General features: G+C 45.2%; 1 long non-coding RNA gene and 1 pseudogene across 1 annotated transcript in view; both read left to right on the top strand.

The window, feature by feature from the left end:
• The window catches only part of LOC147821893 (uncharacterized), a 35,089-nt gene that overhangs the window by 6,450 nt on the left and 6,090 nt on the right, over positions 1-22,549 (top strand). The window lies entirely within an intron of this gene.
• LOC101709953 (kinesin-1 heavy chain-like) lies at positions 11,379-22,474 on the top strand (annotated as a pseudogene).

The raw sequence follows: 22,549 nt of genomic DNA, 5'->3' as shown, positions 1-22,549 counted from the left end.
CTTTGAACCAGAGGTACACAAAGCTCCTGGGGTGTTTTTCCTTCTTTATCCTTGCTCCATAAAAATGTCTTTCCCTGTATTTCAACATCCTGAGCAGATGATCTAGGTTGGCAGTCACTTCGCGTTACTAGTGTCTGGTCTATTGTGATTTTTAAAACTCCAAGCTCTGCCCGATTTTGTGTTGCTTTCTTTCCTGTCCAAGCACCAGGCAAATCTGGCCTGAGTGGCCAGAGGGACATGGGCAGCTGCTGCTCATGCAACCCTCCTTCCCTGTTCTCTGTCCTGGTGAGAACGGGCTTCTGAGACAGCCAAGGGCCAGACCTTGAAGAGCCTTCTACATCAATCTAAAGATTTGGGTCACCCAAGGCTTCACACTGAGCTATAGCTCCATCCCTTTTTGTGCTTTATTTTGAGAAAGGCTTTTGCTAAGTTACTAAGTTGCCCAGACTGGCCTTGAACTTAAATCCTCCTGCCTCAGCCTTCCAGAGTGCTGGGATGACAGGTGTGCACCACTAGGCCTGGCACTGTGTCTCCTTTCAAGGATAAAGCCTAAGATCTAGCTGGTCTATGACCACAGCATTCTGGGAGGCTGATGCAGGAGGATCATGAGTTTGAAACCAGCCTGGGCAATTTAGCAACTTGGTGAGACCTGCCTCAAAAATTTAAAAAGGCCTGGGATGTAGCTCAAGAGGAAAGCCCTGAATTCAATCCCCACTGGCACAGAGTAAATAAATAAATCATAGGAAATATTATGGAAGAATTGTACAAATAAGTTTTCCTTTCAGAATGGCCCCTCAGCCATCCACTGAACAGCGGATCGGCGAGGGATGAGGCAAGGGATTGGAAACAAGGAGAACACAAGCGTCTTTTAGGGAGGTTAGGACCTGCTTTCCCCCTCCAGGCTCTTTTCACGAACTTCTCTGAAATCCAACCTGGTCAATCTTGAAACTCCTGAAAACCCTCTTCTAAACTTGGCCACGCCTGCTCCACCATTCCTAGGACCTACAAAACAGTGTTTCTGCTTATTAACCTTGACCTGAGGGTATGGGGTACCCACATAGGGCTCACTCATCCTGGGGCTTCATCTGTGGCTGCAGAGTCGGGCGAAATCTGAAGGAAGGTGCTGGGCTTCTCGAGTCTGATTCCTTTCCATCTCAGTGTCAGGAAGCCAGGAAGCCAGCGGAGAGCTGCCTGGGGAGGCTTCTGGGTGCCCGAGGGGATGGGTGTGGGAGGGAGGAGGAAGCTCCCGAAGGCTGGCCTAAGCCTCTGAAGACCGAGAGACCGAAAGGCAGGGCTGGGACCAAAGGAGCTGGCTGTGCGCAGCCCTGCCCAGGACCTGCACTTCCCCGAGGATGGAAAAGGGGACCCAGGTGCGGACCTGGGGGCAGTAAGCTGCCTGGTGCCCCAGAGCTCAGCCTGTGGAAGACATGCCACACAGCGCAGGCTGAAGCGGGGGTGAAGGAGGACCCTGCTTGTTTAGAGGGAGCTGCAGTCCCAGGCCCTCCAGCAGGAGAGTCTCCCAGAGCCTGCACATGTCCTCTGTCCCCTCCGACTTGCCTTCTACCTGTGTCGCCTGGCCTTGACCAGGCGTGTGTGCAATTAATTTTTAACCAGTAGGATGAGCAGAAGTGACTTTGTGTGACTTCTGAGCCCAGTAAGAAAGGGCAGTACAGCTTTCTCTGTTTTGCCAAGGCACTAACTTCCCAAGCCCAGTTAGGCTGACTACCCGGAAGTCGCTGGCCACAAGGTGAGGCTTCAGTTTGACACTCCGACGACACTGCAGCCAACAAATGTCAAGCAGCAGAGCAGCAGTGAAGATCCCTCGGGAGGCCCCGGCCCTGCAGCCCTTCAGCCTCTAACTGAGCTGGTCTAACCAAGACCCCATGACCAGCAGACGTGAGCCATTGCTCTGTCCAGGTTCCCAGTCCACAGAACTGGGAGGAGCAGGACACATGTTTGTTGTATGCTCCTGGCTTTGTCATAATGTTTTACACAGCAAGAATAAGTACACAGAAATTTTGCAAAATATTGACTGGCCCAGATAATTCCTAGAATTACAGACTCTCCCTGGCTCTTTAGTTTTCCCTTGTGGATCTGTTATGGGTTGAATTATCCTCTCCTCTCCAAATTCACAAGGGGCCCCAGCCCTCAGCGCCTCAACAGGCAACCTTGTGTGGAAATAAATTCTTTATTGAAGGAATCGACTTAAGGTGCAGTCATTAGGATGGGCCCTAGTCCAGGATGACTGGTATCATTATGAAAAGAGGAAATCTGGAGAAAGACACCACACACACACACACACACACGCACACACACACGCACACACACAGAGGAAATATGGAGGCAGAAAGCCATTTAACATAAAGACAGCCATCTCCCAGCCAAAGAGAAAATCAAATCCTTTGCTCACAGCCCTGAAAAAGAATTGATCCTAGAAATTCCATCCAGCCCACCTATTCCCCTTCTAGGCATGTCCCCCAAAGAGTTAAAGACATCATATTGCAGTATCCATGCACACTCATATTTACAGCAGCACAATTCAGAACAGCTAAATCTTGAAAGCAGCCTACATGTCCATCAACAAAGGAACAGATAAAGACATATGGTATTTGCACACCATGGAGCACTACTTTGCAACAAAGAAGGATAAACTTGAGTCATTTGTAGGAAAATGCATGCACCTTGAGACCACAGTGTTAAGTGAAGTAATCAGACACAGGAGTTTAACTATCACATGGTTTCTCTTACATGAGAACCCAGAGTATAAATAAACTAAAGAGAGAAATAGAAGATAGATCCTAAGAAAAGGGGAGATCGATCTTTCACCAGTGGGAAGAGGACCAAGAGGCGGGGGAGGGAGGAGGGAGAGGCAGGGAAGGGGAGGGAAAAAGGACGAAGACGTGTTGTGTGCCTGCAGCAACTCTGCACCGTGAATGTAATCTTTATATACTGCAAACATGGACTATAATTTTTTTTCAAAAAAAGAACCAACCCTGCCAACAACTTGCTTTTAGACTTCTAGCCTCTAGAACTACAAAGCAATAAGTGTCTGTTATCTAAATCACTATGTTTAAGGTAATTTTTTACCAAACTTAGAAAACTAGCCGAGCATCCAAGCTCACAGCAGTGGGCAGGGAGAACTCCCAGGGCTGGGACAGATGGATGCTGGAGAGAGGCAGGTTTCAGGGACTCAGGGACACGTTGTTGGAACTGGACCAGTGCCTGAGTGTCATGTGCAGTCCTCCCACAGGTGGGCTGCTCACCTATTTATCTCTGCTGTGGTCAGGCAGCCCTGACTGCAGCCTGAGCGACCACTCCATCCTTCACCAGCAAGGTAACGACTCACTTCCTATGCCTAACCCATCTAGGGATTGTACAGATAGAAGCTGATGTATCTCAAACAGGATGACCCTTCACATGGTATCAAGACAGCTCTCTGTCTCCCCTGAGTAGTCTCTTCAATAGAAGAGACACTTCTCAGGAGAAATCATAAATAAAAGAAGTGACAGCCAGAGGGTTGGTTAGGAGCCATTAAAAATGAAATAAAGCCTTTAATATAGTTTAAAAAAAATAGAAGAGACACTCCCAGAGTCAGGCAGGTAGCTGGACGTCAGCAGGCAGAGGAGCCAAGAGGGGCTGCCGGCTGTGGTTAGGGAAAGACACGAAGACTCCCCTGCACGATACATTGGTAACAATCTGTTAGGTCTCAGACCTACAGGGATGAGAGCAGAGCACAGTGATGTTCTAGGGTTATACACGCTGTGTGTTCCTAGAGTGTGACGCTGGGTGTGAGCAGTGGGGATTCTCACACACTGCTGATGGGAGTAGAGTGGTACAGCTTTGCAAATTGCCTAGAAATGCCTACCGCACTGACTAGATGAATAGTATGACTCGGCAGGTCCACCCCTAGGTATGAACCCAATAGAAATATAAATGTATGCTTAGCAAAGGGCATGGGCAAAATTATTCATTGCAGCGCTATTGGTAATTGAAGCTTAGAAATGACACATGCTGGTTTTCCAGTTTTTTCTCAGCTCCAAAACTACCTTCCCGTACTCTGCTTTTTAATGCTGGGGCTGGGTTTCTGCAGTCCATTTTTCCACCTGGCCAGATAAATGTATGTTAGGTCCTACCCATGGGTGCTAAAGAGAGACCGGAGGACTCCAGGGGGACGGCAAAGTAGCTTCCTTCCTGTTCTCTCCTTGTTCCTATCAACCCCAGCCTAGCGGCCCTTCCCTCCAGCACTGCCGATCAGTTCTGGTTCCAGTTGATTGCCCACTCTCAGAACCAGCTCCTCAGACACGGGAGCGGCGTGCAGACCCCTCGGACACCCTGCTGCGAGGCCCTGGGCTGGCAGACCCTCCACGCTGCTGGGTTCTGAGGGCCTCAGTCTCTTCCCTTTGCCCACAGCCTGCAGGTGCTTCCTGTGGTTCTCTCTCTAGGGTCTTCAAGTCCTCTTCACCTTCTGGTCCTCTGACATCTACTCAACCAATTCATTACACTAAGTTCTCTCTTTAAAAACTGATATGTGTATAGTCCATCAATGGAATAGATTAAGCACAATATATCCTCAATGTGAAATACAGAGAGAGAGAGAGGACTGCTGTACCTACAATGTGCATGAGTCTCATAAACAATAACAGAAGCCAAACAGGAAAACCATGTATAAAGTACAATTCTATTAAAATAAAGCATAAAAACCAGTGCCACGAACCATGATTAGATGGTGCAGAGAAGCTGGACTGCGGTTTTTCTGGTGGGGACAGTGGCAGGCTTGCAACACAAGCAGCATTTGGGCAACATGAGGGGCTTTCAGTGCCTTGGCCCGGGATTCATGACCCTGGAGTGTCCCGTCTGTGGAACCTACTAAGTTTCACTATTAAAATATAATTGCTTTACTACATGCTTATCATGCCTGCATAAATGTATAAACAATAATAGCTGTCAGGGCCCGGGGATTTAGCTCAGTGGCACTGTGCCTTCCTCAAAAGTGCAAGGTCCTGAGTTCGATCCCCAGTACCAAAAATAGTAATAATAATAATAGCTGTCAGTTGTGAGCTAAAGTTTGCAGTCCAACTGGACATGGCTAGTAACTGCATGACATGGAACTATTTGTATACATTCAATAAAGTAGAGGAATTAAATGGTTTAAAATACAATATTACACATATATAAGCACAGTAATTTCCCTCTCTCTATATATATATTCTGTCTCTGTCTCTCTGTCTCTGTCTCTCTCTCTCTCTCTCTCTCTCTCTCTCTCCCCTCTCTCTGAGGCAGTGTCTTCCTATGCCACCAGACTCACCCCCACACACCCAGCACAATGCTCTCTTGACAATCTCCCTACTTACTGGATTATACTGGAGTCCACGCTCCCCCTACTTATTCTACAAATTACATGCACTAACTAAACATCAGTCCTGCCTATATAGCAGCCAAGCTGACCTCACCACTGTGGTTTTATTAAGATGTGAGAACACTGAGAAGGTTTAAAGAATGGGTTGTAAATGTCTTCTCAGAAAGCCTGCCAGTGTTCAGATCTCGATTTCTATCTTCCCTCTCAGAGGTCAGCCTTGCTTCCGTTAACAATTTACTCCATGCTCTCCATTGCTTTGACTGCACCTTTTCGTGTTCCTCTCCCACACTCCACCTTTGGAGACTAAACTGGTTCTCTTTCCAACTTCCCCATGCAAGTCATACTCCCAGGCTGGGCATGTGCAGATTTTGTTTTCTGGGCTTTTTGTTTTTTGGTTATTTTTTGGAACGCCTTTGGGATTCCGTGATGCAGCTGTGGACCGTGCGTGTTTCCTGCTGCTCTTCTTGGACACTAAGCACCAAGCATTGTTTGTCCCTTTCAATTTCAAGCCCTGACCCTCCCTGGTCTTCCTAGTTTTGCCCTTTCTTGAGATAAGAAATGTCTGAAAACTAGAATCCTTGCAAACTGAACACAGCTGTGAGGTAAGAGCCCGGGTGGAGGCACAGACTCAGGCCGGCACCTCGGGCAGCAAAGCAGGGTCTGGGGAAGCCCCCGCCCCACCACCCACTCATGTTGGGCTCTGCAGCAGGCCCAAGAGCCACTCACCAGCAGCCGATGCTACGGGGAAGTTCTCGGACCTCGCTCATAGTCCTGACGCTGCCACTTTCTATCTGAGCTGGACACATTAGGATTGCATTACTTACATAATGGACACATTATTTAATCTTTCTGATGCATTATTTAGGGAAAGTCAAATAAATCATGGAGACGATATGGGGATACGGGTCAAGGGGGAAAGGTACAGACCCCCAGGCAGCACACGTGAATTCAGCATATTTCTTTTGTTGGTTTTTTGTCTTTTGTTTTTTGAGACAAGGTCTCACTGTGTAGTCCAGATTGGCCTTGAACTCTCAGAGATCCTCCTGCCTCAGCCTCCCAAATTCTGGTATTACAGGTGTGCACCACACCCAGAATTTCATGTATTTCTATGTCTTCTTATTTTCTTAAGTCCCAAACTGTGAGGAAAAAAGGGAAAATTAAAAGGAGATAAAGCATAAGGAAAAAAGGAATAGACCTCAGCAGATGAGAAACACTCACCAAAGTTGGTGGAGAAGACAGGGCAGAAACAACTGAGTCAGCAATGGAAGTTCAGGGTCCGCTCGGGGTACTGGTGAAGCTGACCAATTTCTTCTCTGGGATTCGGAACCGGGATATACAGGCTCCCAGGGGAAGCCGGCCGGGCTCAACATGAAATCAGGGCCTCCTTGAAAGTCCATATTTTTGGGATGACAGAGCAGCCACCACATAGGGCAAGGGCGAAAAATTAACTCAGAGAAGCCCTGAACTCAGGAGACCAAAACACGGTACTTAAAGCTGAGACCTTCAAGCAACCTCTTTTCTACCCCGCTTTCGGGGCCTGAGCCCTCGTTGCTGTATGCCAGCGCCTCGCGTTTTCATTCCCTCCCCCACCCACATTTAAATATATTCAAAACACTGTGAGAGGCACGAGACAGACGCGTGTAACAGCTCGAGGAATCGGCAGGAGGCCCTAGCAGAGCTGGCGAACGCCGAGGTAGGGAGTTCTGAGGGCAGACGGTGCCGTGGACTGAGGCCCAGCAGCCCTGGGGTGGCACAGCCCACTGGGATCGCACACCCCACTGGGAACTGCACCCGCTATGCAGCTGCTGGGCTGTCCCGGGGCTGTCGCTCTGCGGCCTTCAGGACACCGGAGCCGGGCAGCGAACACCGACCACATCTCCCCAGGCTCCCTGTCCCGGCTCTGCATGCTGGTAGCTGAGAGGCACCAGGGGGTGAAGGCCGACAAGGTGGCTAGGCTGACAAGGTGGCTGGGCTGACAGAACATTCGCAGGCCTGGCTCGCAGTGGCCTCTGCCCACTCCAGGGCTCCCGCCCGCCCCAGGGAGTCTGCAATTGCCTGATCCTGGCTTTGAGCCGAGAATGAGTCCAGTGCCACTAACCGGACCCTGACGGAGGGAGGAAACCGGATCCCAGGTGTGACAAACTGACAGCCAGCAATAGGAGCACAGGCTTTGGAAATCTAGAACGACCAGGGAAATGCACTAGCCAAGTAAAGGTGATCATACTTGCAGAGCAGGTTAGGATAAGTACAAGTGAGGTCAATTTGTAAATCAACCTGCAGAAACCCCGAAAACATGACTTGGATTTGGCCTGAACTGTCTAACCTCCTTACAAGACTGAAGATAATGTTACATGGAGAAGCTTTAAACATACACACGATAATTCTCTTTTCTAAAAGTTTTCTTGTGTCAGGTTTGTAGCATTAACCTGGCCAAAGGAAGAAATATGTCTGAGTCTTTCAAAATATACCTTCCCGCCAGGTGTGGAAGCTGAGGCAAGAGGATTGCTGCAAGTGTGAGGCCAGCCTGGCCCTCACAGTGAGGAGTTCAAGACCAGCCTGGGCCTCACAGTGAGGAGTTCAAGACCAGCCTGGGCCTCACAGTGAGTCCAAGACCAGCCTGAACTTTGTAGCGAGACCCTGTCTCAGAAAACAAACAAAAAACGCAGCACATGCCTTCCATATTCCTCCACAGACCTCTGAAAACAAAATAAGCTATCAGTGTCTGTTAAGACGAAGATTTTTTTCATGGTGAGGATTTCTAAATTGTTTATTAGCATGTGTTTCCAGTACATAGTGATTACATCTATCACGGCGGGGGGGGGGGGGGGGCACAACATATCTTAGTTCTCCTTTCGTCCCCTTCCCCTCCTGTCCCTCCCTTCTCCAACACTTGTTCCTCTTCCCAGTTGAAAAGATCTCTCTACTTTCCATTACCTCTTTTATTTTGTTCTTTATTTATATCCTGGATTTATCGTATAAGAGAAACCATGTGACAGAAAGCTTGTATGTCTGATTTATTTCAGCTAACCATTATGGTCTGTTTACTTACAAACACCTCAAGTTTTTCCTTGTTTATGACCAAGTGATACTCCATTGTGTATAAATACCACATTTTCTTTACCCATTGATTCACCAAGTAGAATGTTTTGATGCTCTACTCTCCCTCAGATTTCCAGGAGTTTTTTGGAAAGCTTACATCTCTGCGACCGTGTCTGGTCTGCTTTAACTCCATGGCCACTCTGCCCGCTCCCTCCTGTCAGCCTGTGTGGATTCTCACAGGGGCCCACGCCTTGCTGGTCTCCAGCCCCCCTGGGGGCCCCATAACAGCACACTAGACACATGTTTTCACACGAGCTTTTTGGAGAAGTTGCTTCTGCTAAATTCTGGGGTAGAGAGGGCGCCTGCCATGGAGAAACAGAAACATCTAAAACAACAGTTCTGAGACACCTCCTCCTCCGATCCTTTCCACAACTTGCCTGACCAGCTCTTGTGGTGTTGCTCAGACTCCTGGGTTTCCTGGCCCTTGAGCACCTCCCCTCGGGGAGAGATGCAGGGCATGCTTTCTGCTACAGAAATGCGAGTCATCCCACACATCTCAGTGGCCTCTCAGGGCCTCCAGAATGCAGGCGGAGCAGGCGGGAGTGTGGCTGCGGGTCAGCCCAGCACATTGCAACACTTTCCCCATTTCTGGTCCTGGGGAAAGAGAGACTAATGGGGAGACTAATTCAACCTGTGTAACAAGTGGCTTTTTAGTTCCTTTCTGTGGTTGAAACTATTCACTGTATAGACAGATACCCCGCCTCTTGCTTATCCACTCACCAGCCATGGACACTGGGTTTTCGTACCTTTTGGTTATTATAAGTGCTATGCACATTCCAGTGCAAAGGGCTGTGTGATGCACATTTCCAGGTCTCTTGGCTGTGCACCAGGAGTGGAATTGCTGCACCGTATGGTGATTCTATATTTAATTTTCTGAGGAACTGCCAAATTGTTTTCCAAAACCATTGTGTCATCTTTGCATTCCCAACAGGAATGGATGAGATTTCCCATTTCTACACATCTTAACAAAAGCTTCATAAAGTCAGTCTTTTTTATTATGGGAAATAATATCTCGCTGTGACTAATGGCTAAAGATGCCGACCATCTGCACGACCTTGTTAGCCCTTTACACATCTACTTTGTGAAGTTCCTATTCAAACATTTCATACATTTTTAACTGGATAGCTTATCTTCTGATTGTTGAGTTGTAAGTATTCTTTACATAGTATGGATGCGAATTTTCACCAGTGCTATTACTTGCAAATATGTTCTCCCAATCTGTGGCTTTTTTTCCTCTAAAACTTGAGGGTTTTGGACTGAGGAAAAAAGTGTAATGGAATCAATATTATGTGAAAGGTACTTCATCTCATCTTTTAAATTCTTAAACACAAACTATACAGTTAATGAGCATTAATACAGACAAAAATTTGGAAGCTGGAATTCAAGTTTACTCTCCAGAAGATAAAGTGTAACACAAGAAAAGCCCTTTGATAACAATGTATTTTGATACAAGACTAGCGGTTTACAGCTGACTGGCTCAGTAGGGGAAGAACAGTCCTGATTTGTAGTATTTTCCAATTTTCATGATATAAATTGTCCCTCGTGGACAATCACAAGATGCTAGTTGTTTAAAAACTATCTCTTGAAGCACCCCTGTACCCCCAGTACTCCGGGAAGCTGAGGCAGGAGGACCGCAAGTTCAAAGCAGCCTGTGAAACTTGGCAAATTAGTGAGACCCTGTCTCAAAATGTAAAAATAAAAAGCAGCTGGGGATGTATAGCTCAGTGTGAAGGCTCTGGATTCAACCCACAGTACCACACAAAAAGAGGAGAAGGGTGGAGGGGAGGGGAGGGGAGGGACAGGAAAAACAACTCGGAAAATTCCTGAGTACTTGTCCATGAACTCCGGAGGCCCAGAGATACTAGCTCTAGTTCCTGTTAACCACGACTGGCAATAAGAAGCCTTGCACAGAAAAAAAAAAAAAAAGCACTGCTTTGGAGAAATTTGTAGATTAATAAGAAAGAAATCACTGCTCCTTCATATAAGAGTAAAAGAAAGATGAGTTTTTTAAAATCCAAGTCAATAGATTATTAAAATACACAGAAGAGAAGCCCTACAACAGACGAAATGAAATTACTCTCTGGAGCAGACGGCGGCAGGGTCCTGCGCAGCGACTCGCTGTCCCGGGCCTGGGCGTCCTTCCACGCGCTCCCGGCCTCCCCGCACCGATAGCCCTGAGCAGGGCCCCGCAGCGCCTTGGCCCCTCGGGGCATCTGCTGGAAGGAGCAGAAGGACAGTGCGACCGGAAGTGGTAGTTTTCTCGAGCGCTAAATCACTCTCTCTGCTTCTCAGCTGCCCGGGATCTGAGGGACAATCACACAAACCGTTCTTCATCTCTGTCCAGTGCCCGACGTCCCCAGCTGCAGGACTGGGCCTCAAGAGCTCCAATCAAGCCAGGCCAGGACCTTCCGTCGGTGGCGAACTGTGTGCTCTTTCCCAGAGAGTGAGTCGGGAGCCGCTGGTGGCCCTGAGACAGGTCATCTGGGATGAAGCTACCAAGGGGGTCCGGAGAACCCCGAGAAAGATCTAGGCCCTGGTGAAGCCCCTCGCAAATGGTTCTGCCTTCTCACACTTTAGACGCCCGAGCAAATGAATCCCTCTTCTCTAACCAGGTTAAATTCTGCTTTCTGCGGCACCAAGTGCACCCTGCTGGGCTCAAGTAAGTTCGGTGAGGTTTTAACCGTGAGGAGCCATTTGCTTCTGCTGACAAGTTGTGTCCTGCGCTTCAGCCACCTGCTCCGCTCCTGCAACCTGCTCTGCTCCTGCACCTCGGCCCTGCATCATTGCGCGCACGAAGCTGGAAAGACACCGGCCCTAGCACGCGGCTCCTGATGGGCTCCTCTGTCCTGCGGGCCCGGTGCCCCAGGTGTGGAAGGCTCACCCTCACTGTAACCTCGACGCCATCGGAGCACTGTGTCCGCTAATGACAGCCGACTCCAGAGCTCCGGCGCTCAGGTAAGCGAGAGCGACCCCTGCCTTGGAGCCGGCCAGCAGGACGCCCCTGTCGACAGAGCGAATCAGGCAGCTATGGTGACACTGTCCCACATCCTCTGGGGTGTTTCTGACAACTATTTGAATTCTTTTCAAAAATGCTATTGGCTACACCTGTCCCTAAAATACTAGTCTTTCCTCAGGTTTAAGTCCCACCTACAGTAGTAACCCCAATTTTAACTCCAGAGAAAGTAAGTGCTCTGCTCAAATGCACAGTGGCAAAATCAGGCACGGAATTCGACTTTCTAGAGTCTGGGAGTGTTTGGTCACTTCACGTAATGGCTTTCACTGAACAATCCAAAGTGCTTTATAGTTTGCCTCTGGAGGCAGCATTTTAAGCAAATATTGATGTGTAAATCCATTGTAAGAGGGATTAACCCAAAAAGCATCATCAAAGGGGGAAGCAAAGGAGTAAGAATGTTTTCTTGAAAATACAAATTCTTAGAACGGACAGCTATTTGGACTGTATGAACGAAATTAGATTGATTAATTTTGGTGTTTTGAGACAGTCTTGCCATGCAGTTCAGGCTGCTGTTGAACTCACTGTATGGCCCAGGCTGGTCTAAGCTCACCGCCATCCTCCTGCCTCAGCCTCCTGAGTGCTGAGATCACACATGTGTACCACCATACCCCGCTGAAACTAGATTTATTTCCTGCTCTTTATGGGAAGGACTGCAAACAATGAATAAAGGGAGTGATTAGTTCAACCTGGATTAAAGGTATAATAAAAGACATTTCCAATAATGAGAATTGTTCCTGGGCATAAGAGGTTGATGTGTGAGGTGTGAACTCCCATCTGTTAAAAAGTGCCGACCAGCGAGAGGGGCCTGTCTAGCAGGGGTGCTGGAGACACACATTCCTATTTGGACTCGATCAGATGCCTCTTACGATCTCAGATCCTTTTTAAAATCTAGAGCATGTCCAAAGTGAAATGCAATGAGTAAAATCATAATTAGTGCTTCACACACTGTTGTGTGCACAAGAATCACCAGGAAAGCAAGTTAAAACACACACATTCAGGCCCAGTTGCAGAGACTGCGGGCGGAAGTCCAAGGGCGGAACCAAGAATTCACTTTCTCATCAGCCCCAGGCACACTGACTCTGCCGATCAAGGGCCATGCTCGGAGCAGACCCAGAATCACAGTGGTCCATTAGGTGTTTGTGAAGAGATGAAGGAAAATTAAGAGGCTCTGGCAAGCAAAAAGGGAAATGAAAAGTAATGTGCATTTGGCTTCCATACAGGAAGTAAAACAGTGCAAGGACGGCTTCAGAGGAAAAGAATCCTCCAAACACAGCCACCTCCACCCCACAGTATGAAAACATTTGGAGAGGAAATTAACTGGTACATATGGCTGTGGGTGTTCATTTCCTTTAAACATTTGGTTAGGAAATTCCGAGGAGCTGATGCGATTTAAAAATCTCCCGTTTGCGATCAGGAGCTGCTCAGGCTCAGGTATTTCTCCTGCCATCTCTAGGGCCTTCCTTGGCAGCTCCCACAGCCCAGTAGCAAAATCCAGGTGACTTTTCAGTTAGGAGTAGAGGACTCGCTCTAGACAAATAGTACAGCTCAGTTTGCAAATATCTTAACCCTGGAAGTCAGAGCTGAAGTGACTGTCGTAGAAACACAAGCTCCCCAGTGCCAAGTTTAAAGGTAATCCTTGTCTAGCCTCCAAGGCTGTGTCAAAATGCACTCCCTTGTTAAGTCTGTCCTGATCCTGTCCACGGACCCTGGGCTCCAAACCTTCATCTCACTTTCAGCTCTTAAAATGCTGCTTCCTGAGCTGGTGTGGTGGCTGTAATCTCAGTGCTATGGGAGGCTGTGACAGGAGGATCACAAGTTTGAGCCCAGGGTGGGCAACTTAGTGACTTAACATGACCCTGTCTCAAAACCAAAAAGGACTGGGGCAGCTCATTGTGAAGGCCCTGGGTTCAACCCCCAGTACTGTAGAAAAAAGAAAAGGAAAGGACTTACTATATTCTCGTTCATAACTGCTACTTGTTCTATTAGTGTAGGTCCAATCACACAGTAGGTTGAACAAAAGAAGTATAAAGATTTTTTAAATTCTGACAAATATACTGAACCTATTGCAGGACTTAAGAGACTGGAGAGATCCCTGGGCAGCAGGAGGATTTTATTCCAGGGTTTTAGGTGAACACCAACTCAAGGGACTCAAGTCCAAAAGTTGAGCTCAGAACAAAGGACAGACTCCAGTTTTACACATTTGGTTGAAGGGGGGTGGTCTCTCTAGTGAGGAGAAACGGGTGAGTGGAGGGAAGCAAGATTACCGAAGCAAGACAAAGCAACTAAAAGCATTAATAATTTACCCTTGAAAGAAGACAGAGCCTTTCAAATCTTATGAGAAGCAGATGACATAAACTCTGTTTACAGGACATAGTTGCCAGTTTTATCCGCACCAGAACAAGGAGTTACAGCTATTGGGGGGGAGGTGGGGGAGCTGCCCAAGGCTGGGAAAAACATGTTTTCTTCTTTAAATCCTGCTTTAAACCAAGTATAGGAAAACTAGGGCTGAGGGAGAGTAGCCAAGGAAGAGCAAAGCCGAGAGGGGGCTCCCTCCCCAAGGTGGGGTTAGGGTCTCAGTGGAGAAAGAGAAGGTTCAGCCTGATACGGGAAACGAAAAGCTTCGCTGGTTTGCTTGCCAGGGTTGGTCTGGAGTCACCGGGAGGGCGGGCACCGGCCCTGCAGGGCACAGGGCACGGGGAGGCCACGGGGCGGCACAGAGAGGGAAGGCAGTGTCTTAGCGCGGCCCTGCAGCCCACACGAGGAGTCGAGGCGCCCGCCGGGAACCACGCTGTCCTTATACCCACCTGCCACCGCGTCCTGCAGCAGCAGCTGACAGCCTTCCAATGGTTCCTCCTGGAGCTTGGCATCGTGCTAGCTGTAAAGGAGAGATGCTCCTAGGAACTCTGCTGCCTCTGAACATATATTGAAGAGTGAATTTGAAGTCGAGAGGCAATAAACTGATAATTGACATGTTTGTATAATTACTGAATTATTGATTCTTTTAAGAGTAAGGATTGAGTTTCATCTTTTTAGTCTCCGTGGTGCTCAGGTATTATTATTTTTTATTATTATTTTGAGGCTTTTGAGACAGGGTCTTGCTATGTAGTCCAGGATGGCCTTGAACTCATTATGTACCCCAAGCTGACCTCAAACTCGAGGCCATCCTCCTGCCTCAGCCTTCTGAGTGCTGGGATTACAGGTGTGCACTGCCTTACTATGCTATGCTGCCGCTTCTTCTCCTTCTTCTTCATATTATTATTATAAACTATTCCTCAGTGAATATTGAGAATTCCAAGCTAACTTCTTAAAATAAAATTTTGCAGAAACTGAAAAGCTGATCCTAACATTCATGTGGAAATGTGAAGGGCTCAGAATATACAAAACAAGCTCAAGCTAAAGTACAAGGACTCACACTTCCTGATTTGAAAACTTACTACAAAGCTTCAGTAATCAAGACCCTGTGGTACTGACATAAAGACAGAAATATAGATAGGTGGACGAAAATTAAGTCCAGAGATATGTCGTTAACTTTATGGTTAATTAATTTTTTGTTTTTTCTCACTTGTATTGTTATTAGTACACGTCTGCAGTATATAACGAATACTTCCACTGTGGGAAATTAGAACATGGACAGAACACATCTTGAATATTTTTATTCCACCCCGCCCTGTGAACTGATTTTTACTGTAGGTGCCAAGATCATTCAATGGAGGAAAAAAATCTGTTCAATCAATGATGCCAAGACCACTGAATAACCATGAAAAGGAATCTGGACCCCACCTCACGGCAGGCAAGAGTGACTCTAGGCCGGTCGGGGCCTCTGGGGGCGTCGGGCGGCCGCAGGTCAGCCGGCGAGCACGGCCCAGCGCGGTCGGTCGGGCAGTAGGGCCGGGCCGTGTTCCAACAGGGGGAAGCGGCCGCCGCTCCCAGGCCCCGCCCCACCCCGCCGCCATGATGGAGCGGAAGTGAGGCTGCCGGCGCCGGCGTCTGGAGTCCCCCGCCACCCCGGTCAGCCGAGCGCGGACCCGGCCGCCCACGCGACCCTGAGCCTCCGCCGCAGCCGCCTTCCTCCGAGACTGAGCGGCGGAGAGCGGCCCCGGCAGATGGCGGACCGGCCGAGTGCGACCTCAGCGACGTGTGGCCTCGGGCCCCTCGAGAGGCGGAGGTGAACCGCAGCGACAAGTTCGTCTCCAGGTTCCAGGGGGACGCCCGGTCGTGATCGCGTCCAAGCCTTATGCTTTTGATCAGGTATTCCCGTCAAGCACATCCTAAAAACACGTGTACAACGGCTGTGCAAAGAAGGTTGTGAAAGATGTACCTGAAGGATAGGATGGAACAATATTTGCATACGGACAAACATCCGCTGGGAAGACACACACGATGGAGGGTAAGCTTCATGACCCAGAAGGCATGGGAATTATCCCAAGAATTGTGCAAGGTATTTTTAATTATATTTACTCCATGGATGAAAATTTGGAATTTCATATTAAGGTTTCATATTTTGAAATATATCTGGATAAGATAAGGGACCTATTACATGTTTCAGAGACCAGCCTTTCAGTTCATGAAGACAAAAACCAAGTTCCCTATGTAAAGGGTGCACGGAACATTTTGTATGTAGTCCAGATGAAGTTATGGATACCATAGATGAAGGAAAATCCAACAGACATGTGGCAGTTACAAACATAAATGAACATAGCTTAGGAGTCACAGTATATTTCTTATTAATGTAAAACAAAACACACAAACAGAACAAAAGCTGAGTGGAAAACTTTATCTGGTTGATTTAGCTGGTAGTAAAAAGGTTAGTTAAACTGGTGCTGAAGGTGCCGTGCTGGATGAAGCTAAGAACATAACAAGGCACTTTCTGCTCTTGGAAATGTCATTTCTGCTTTGGCTGAGGGTAGTACGTACATTCCATATTAAGATAGTAAAATGACAAGAATTCTTCAGAACTCATTAAGTGATAACTATAGGACCACTATTGTCATTTACTGCTCCCCATCATCATATCACAAGTCTGAAACAAATTCTACACTCCTGGGCTGGGGATTTAGCTCAGTGGTTCCGCTGCCTGCTGCTCAAGCACAAAGACCCGAGTTCGATCCCTGGTACAAAAAAAAAAATCTATACTCCTGTTTGGTCAAAGAGCCAAAACAATTAAGAATACAGTTTGTATCAATGTAGAGTTAACTGCAGAACAGTGGAAAAAGAAGTATGAAAAAGAGAAAGACAAAAATAAGACCCTGCAGAACACCAGTGGCTTGAAAATGAACTCAGTCGGTGGCGTAGGGGGACAGTGCCTGTACGTGCACAGTTTGACAGAGAGAAAGCCAGTTTGGAAGCTTTTACAGTGGATAAGGGTGTTACCCTCACCAATGATAATTGGAGTCACTGAAAGTTTTACTGATGGCAAGAGAAGAAAATGTGCAGAAGAAATTGCTAAATTGTACAAACAACTTGATGACGAGGATGAAGAAATTAACCAGCAGAGCCAACTGGTAGAGAAATTGAAGACACAAATATTGGATTCAGGAAGAGCTTCTGGCATCTACCAGAAGAGATCAAGACAATATGCAAGCTGAGCTGAACCCCCTTCAAGCAGAAAACGATGCTTCTAAAGAAGTAAAAAGTTTTACAGGCCTTAGAGGAACTTGCTGACAACTATGATCAGATGTCTCAGGAAGTTGAAGATAAAACTCAGCAATATGAATTGCTTAGTAATGAATTGAATCAGAAATCGGCAACTTTAGTGAGTGCTGAGCTTCAGAAACTTAAGGAAATGACCAACTACCAGAAAAACAGAGCAGCTGAGCTATCATGAAATCAACCAATAACAAATGCTGATGGCGTGTGGGGAAAGAGGAACCCTGCTCCACTGCTGGTGGGAGTGTAGACTGGTGCAACCACTGTGGAAATCAGTATGGAGATACCTCATAGAACTAGGACTGGAAGTCCCATTTGACCCAGCTATTCCCCTGCTGGGGATCTTCCCCAAAGAATTAAAAGAATCATACCACAGTGATATATATACACCCATGTTCATAGCAGCACAGTTTGTAATAGCTAAAACTTGGAAACAGCCCAAATGCCCATCAACTGGAGACTGGATAGAGAAAATGTAGTTTTTTATAAAATGGAATACTACTCAGCCATCAAAAATGAGAAATTAGAGACATTTATTGCTAAATGGATGCACATTGAGGCCATACTCTTAAGTGAAATAAATAGGACACACGTGTAAATACCAAATAGTTTCTCTAGTGTGAGAAACTGAAAGTGTAAATAAGGACTAAAAGGTATAATAGATAATGTGAAATAGGAAGAAAAGGGGCAAAGGGGAAGTGGGAGGGTTAGGGGAAAGGAAAGAAGGGAATGGAATTAATATGAGAAAATGAAAAAAAGGAAACAAAGTCTTTGTAAATAGGGAGGGATGGAGGGGTTGAAGGGAGGGCAGGGGAAGGGAGAAAAAATAAGAACCAAGAGAGTATGTAAAGGTGCAAATGATGTAAAGCAGCCTGAGGGAACTGGCATGATAGACGAAGAATTCACTGTCACCAGGCTATACACTAGCAAGATGAAGTCAGCAGTGAAAACAGTGGCGAAGCACTGCAAACAGCACATAGACTGAGAGCAACAAGAAGATGGAAGAAAATGAAAAAGAGCGGCATGCCACCTTCATATTTCTCAGCACGAAGCCAAAATCAAGTCGTTGACTGAGTATCTTCAAAATGTGGAGCAAAAGACAGCTGGAGGAGTCTGTCCATTCTCTCAGTGAAGAGCTAGTACAGCTTCAAGCACAAGAAAAGGTCCACAAAATGGAAAAGGAGCACTTAAATAAGGCTCAGACTGCAAATGAAGTTAAGCAAGCTGTTGAACAGCAGATCCAGAGTCAGGGAAACTCATCAAAAACAAATCAGCAGTTTGAGAGATGAAGTTGAGACAAAAGAAAAACTTATAACTGATCTTCAAGACCAAAATCAGAAAACGATGTTAGAGCAAGAATGTCTGAGAGTAGAACATGAGAAATTGAAAGCTACAGATCAAGAAAAGAGCAGAAAACTGCATGAACTTACGGTTATGCGGGACAGATGAGAGCAAGCACGACAAGACTTGAAGGGTTTGGAAGAGACAGTGCCCAAAGAGCTTCACACTTTGCACAGTCTACGCAAGGTCTTTGTTCAGGACTTGGCTACCAGAGTGAAAAAGAGTTCCCAGATTGATTCTGATGACCGTGGAGACAGTGCTGCTCAAAAGCAGAAAATCTCCTTTCTTGAAAATAATCTTGAACAACTCACTAAGGTGCACAAGCAGTTGGTACGTGACAATGCAGATCTTCGCTGTGAACTTCCTAAGTTAGAGAAGCAACTTCGAGCCACAGCTGAGGGAGTGAAAGCTTTGGAGTCAGCACTGAAAGAAGCCAAAGAAAATGCATCTCGTCACAAGCGCTATCAGCAAGAAGTAGACCGCATCAAGGAAGGAGTCTGGTCAAAGAACATGGCCAGAAGAGGGCATTCTGCACAGATTGCTACACATATTCATCCTGGGCAGCATCCAGCAGCTTCTCCAACTCATCCAAGTGCAGTTCGTGGAGGAGGCGCCTTTGTCCAGAACAGCCAGCTGGTAGCACTTTGAGGTGGTGCAGGCAAGCAAGTGTAAACGTGTGCATATTCACAGGTATTGAAAAAGAATTGAAGCATGAAGAGGACATAGCATCAAACAGTCATTCAGTGACTATAACCTCCATTCCCTTGGGATTATAGAATTGTAACTCTAAAAACTGTATAAATGACACCTGGCCTGTACAGCTATTTCCAACCGCTCTTGTAAACTCTGCTCTTCCCAAGGCAACTAGAGTGCAATTTAGGCATCTTGGAGGGAGAATGGCGGTTTACAGCTGTGGCCCTGTTTATTACATAGTTCATCTTTTGTGTCTTACATTTAGTCTTCACTGTGCCAAGCAGACTGTTCCTTATAGGACTGTGCTTTTTTGTATTTGCTTTTTGCTTATATGTTTTTTTTTAATTTCAGTTGAAATTACCTAGCCATTGCTGCTTCTTGTTTTTCTTTTCCTACTAAAATGTCTTCCTTTTTTTAGGGAAAATGGAACATTTAGATTAAATGTCTTAAATTTTACCACTTACAACACTACATGCCCACAAAGTATATTAGGTCAGTACTGTATTTTAAAATTGTTTGCAGTGAAATCAGGGTTGAAATGATTTGTATCGCCTCTGGCATTTGCTTCTGAAAACTGTTGTCTGAGCATGGAAACCTTGCAGCTGCCTGACGAGGTGTTTCAGACTGAGCAAGCAATCGTGTCTCCTGCAGTGCCTGTTGCCCAATTATTTGGGATGGGAAGATTTCACATATCAAAAGCAAGTCTCAGTTAAAGAGAGGACTTGGAAAAGGAATCGCATCTCTCTTCTTCCTATTCTGTACTTATCATAGTTGATGGAATGAAAATGCCCTGCTTCTTTCTGATGAGCCTCCTAGCTAATAGAGGAATTGGGCAGGTAGTAATTTGTCATTTTTAATATAGTAAAATTAAGATATTATGGAATTAAACATAACTTTATATTGTTAGATACCATATTGGCTGATATAAATGTATAGGCTTTGAAAATTGAGGAAAATTTGAAGAAACAGGACAGATACACAGTAAAGTTAAAAATACATAGGGTAAATTTTGATCTGAAATCTTTATGAGATGTTTTTAACCTGCTACACTAAATCATACACTATAATTTATCTTGCTTATTATAGAAATAATAAATGGTTTGCACGTCACAGGTAATCCTCTAATAAAGTATATTGTTGACCATTGCTCGTGATTTCCTAATTAGTACTGTGTGTGCCTATTTTGCCACTTCTTCCTCAGATGATTAGACTAAGTCAGCAGTTTATTTTCAACAACTATAAAAATAACAGGGAAACGATTTCAATATGTGCTTCATCAGTGGTGGAGGTGACCATAGCTCCGTAGCAGAAACTTGCAGACAGTGGGTTTATAGGGTCATTCAGTCAATTCAGAGACTTGGAAAGTTCTGTGTGAGAGTCTGGCTGGCAGAATTAACTTTTTTGAAAAAGTTTTATAAACAGATATTTGTATTAATAAATTGGAGCCATAGTCAGAAGACTCAGATAACAATTGGCTTATTTTTCTATTTGCTTAACTATTGTAATTTCCACTTTTATAATTTTAATTTGAAAGATAAATTTATTTATTTTTTTAACAGTCAGAAATTCTTGCTGTTGTAGTCTGCAGCCTTTAAAATGATTCTGTTGCTTTTAGGGTAATAAAAAAATAAACCTCCAGAAGTTGAAAGCATGGTGCAGCAAGATCGAAGTAATACAGTTAACAAGGAAAGTGCTACAGCCCCTTTATGATGATAGTTTCCTAAATGCAGAGACATTTGGCTGTATCCACATAGACATTTCTGGGTTTTTTTAATGAAAATTTGTTTCTTTGGCAATATTCATAAAGGAAATGATTTTGTTCCTCTTACCTGATTCTGTAGTTGTAAGATTTATCATGGGTATTGGTGCTGTGTAACAATGGATTGTAATGAGCATGTGATTCAGAATGCATGATGCTAAGTTTTTTAAATACATTAATGGTTCTTTTCTGTTTATAATTTCAAACTTTCATAAAGTATACCAAGAGTTTCATAAATTTGTTTTCAGTGAACTGCCCTTTTTGCTGAGGTAGGTCATTAAACACAGGATTTATTCTTATGAATGGAAATTTCTGATAATCTAGAATATTGACACATTTCAATTTGTGCTGTCTTTTTTTTTTTTTGGACTGGATATGTTAACGTTCCTCTGAATGGTATTGATAAGTAGTTCAGAAGAGAAATTCAGTGAAATAGAAGTAATATTTATTCATGGTGATCAGTTAATTGTTATTTGCTCAACTTAAAACTACTGTGCATAATTCTCAATTTTTTTGTAACTCTCAATTTTCCATGAGGTGACAATAGAGAGTCTGAGTATACCTGTGGATATGTTGGTTTATTTTCAGTGCTTGAAAATGTACTCAAAGGTAATTGGTTTGGGAAGATGCCATATAATTTTAAGTTATACATGCTGTAAATGTGTTTTATGTCTAAATAAAAAGGAAACATTTTTGAAATGTTAAAAAAGTGACTAGACAATAGATCTACCTGTAAAAATAAAGACTATAGAACTCCTAGAAGAAAAGAAAAGATAGGAGTGAATCTTCATGACTTTAGATTAGAAAATGGTTTATCAGTTATAATGTTAAAAGAACAATTTCCAAAATAAAAAACTCAATAAATTGGACTTCATCAAAATTCAAAACCTTTGTATCTCAGAGATTATCATCAAGAATGTGAAAACACCACCCACACAACCAGGGAACACATTTACATGCCTGAGGGACACATATCCAGGGTGTATAAGAAATTTTACAGATGAACAATAAAATACAATTTTCGAAATAGGCAAAGAACTTGAATGATATTTCTCTAAAGAAAATATACAAGTGATCAATCAGCACCTGTAAGGAGGTTCAATATCATTAGTCATTATAGAAATGTGTATCAAATCCGCAATGATCTACATCTTCCTATCCATTAAGATGGCTATAATATCATCAAAGAATATCAAGTATTGGAGAGGATGAGGAGTGGGAACCCCCTTGTGTTTCTGGTGGAAATATAAAGTGGTACAGTCCCTGTGCAAAACAGTCTGGTAGGTTCTAAAATGTTAACATAGAGTCACCATGAGATCCAGTAATTCCACACGTAGGTATTGACAAGAGAATTAAAAATGTATCTTCACACAGAAATTCATACATGAGTGTTCATAGCAGTATTATTCACAACAGCAAAGAAGTAGAAATAACTGAAATGTCCATTAACTTAAGGGTAGCTAAGCAAACCGTTATTCATCCATACACTCGAATGCCATTGGCATTCCATGCCCATGGCTTCCACACCCATGGGCTCAAGTAACTGCAGATCAACAGTATTAGGGAAACCTGGCTCTATGTTGAACATATGCAGCCTTTCTTCTGTCCTTGCTGCCTGATGATGAATGTGGGCTACAACCTC

The sequence above is a fragment of the Heterocephalus glaber genome, unplaced genomic scaffold (assembly GCF_053883595.1).
Source record: "Heterocephalus glaber isolate CG9 unplaced genomic scaffold, H.glaber_assembly_v1.0 deba00001688, whole genome shotgun sequence".
Lineage (NCBI taxonomy): Eukaryota > Metazoa > Chordata > Mammalia > Rodentia > Bathyergidae > Heterocephalus > Heterocephalus glaber.
Note: the sequence above shows the minus strand (reverse complement) of the source record. Positions and strands in the feature narration are given on the sequence as shown.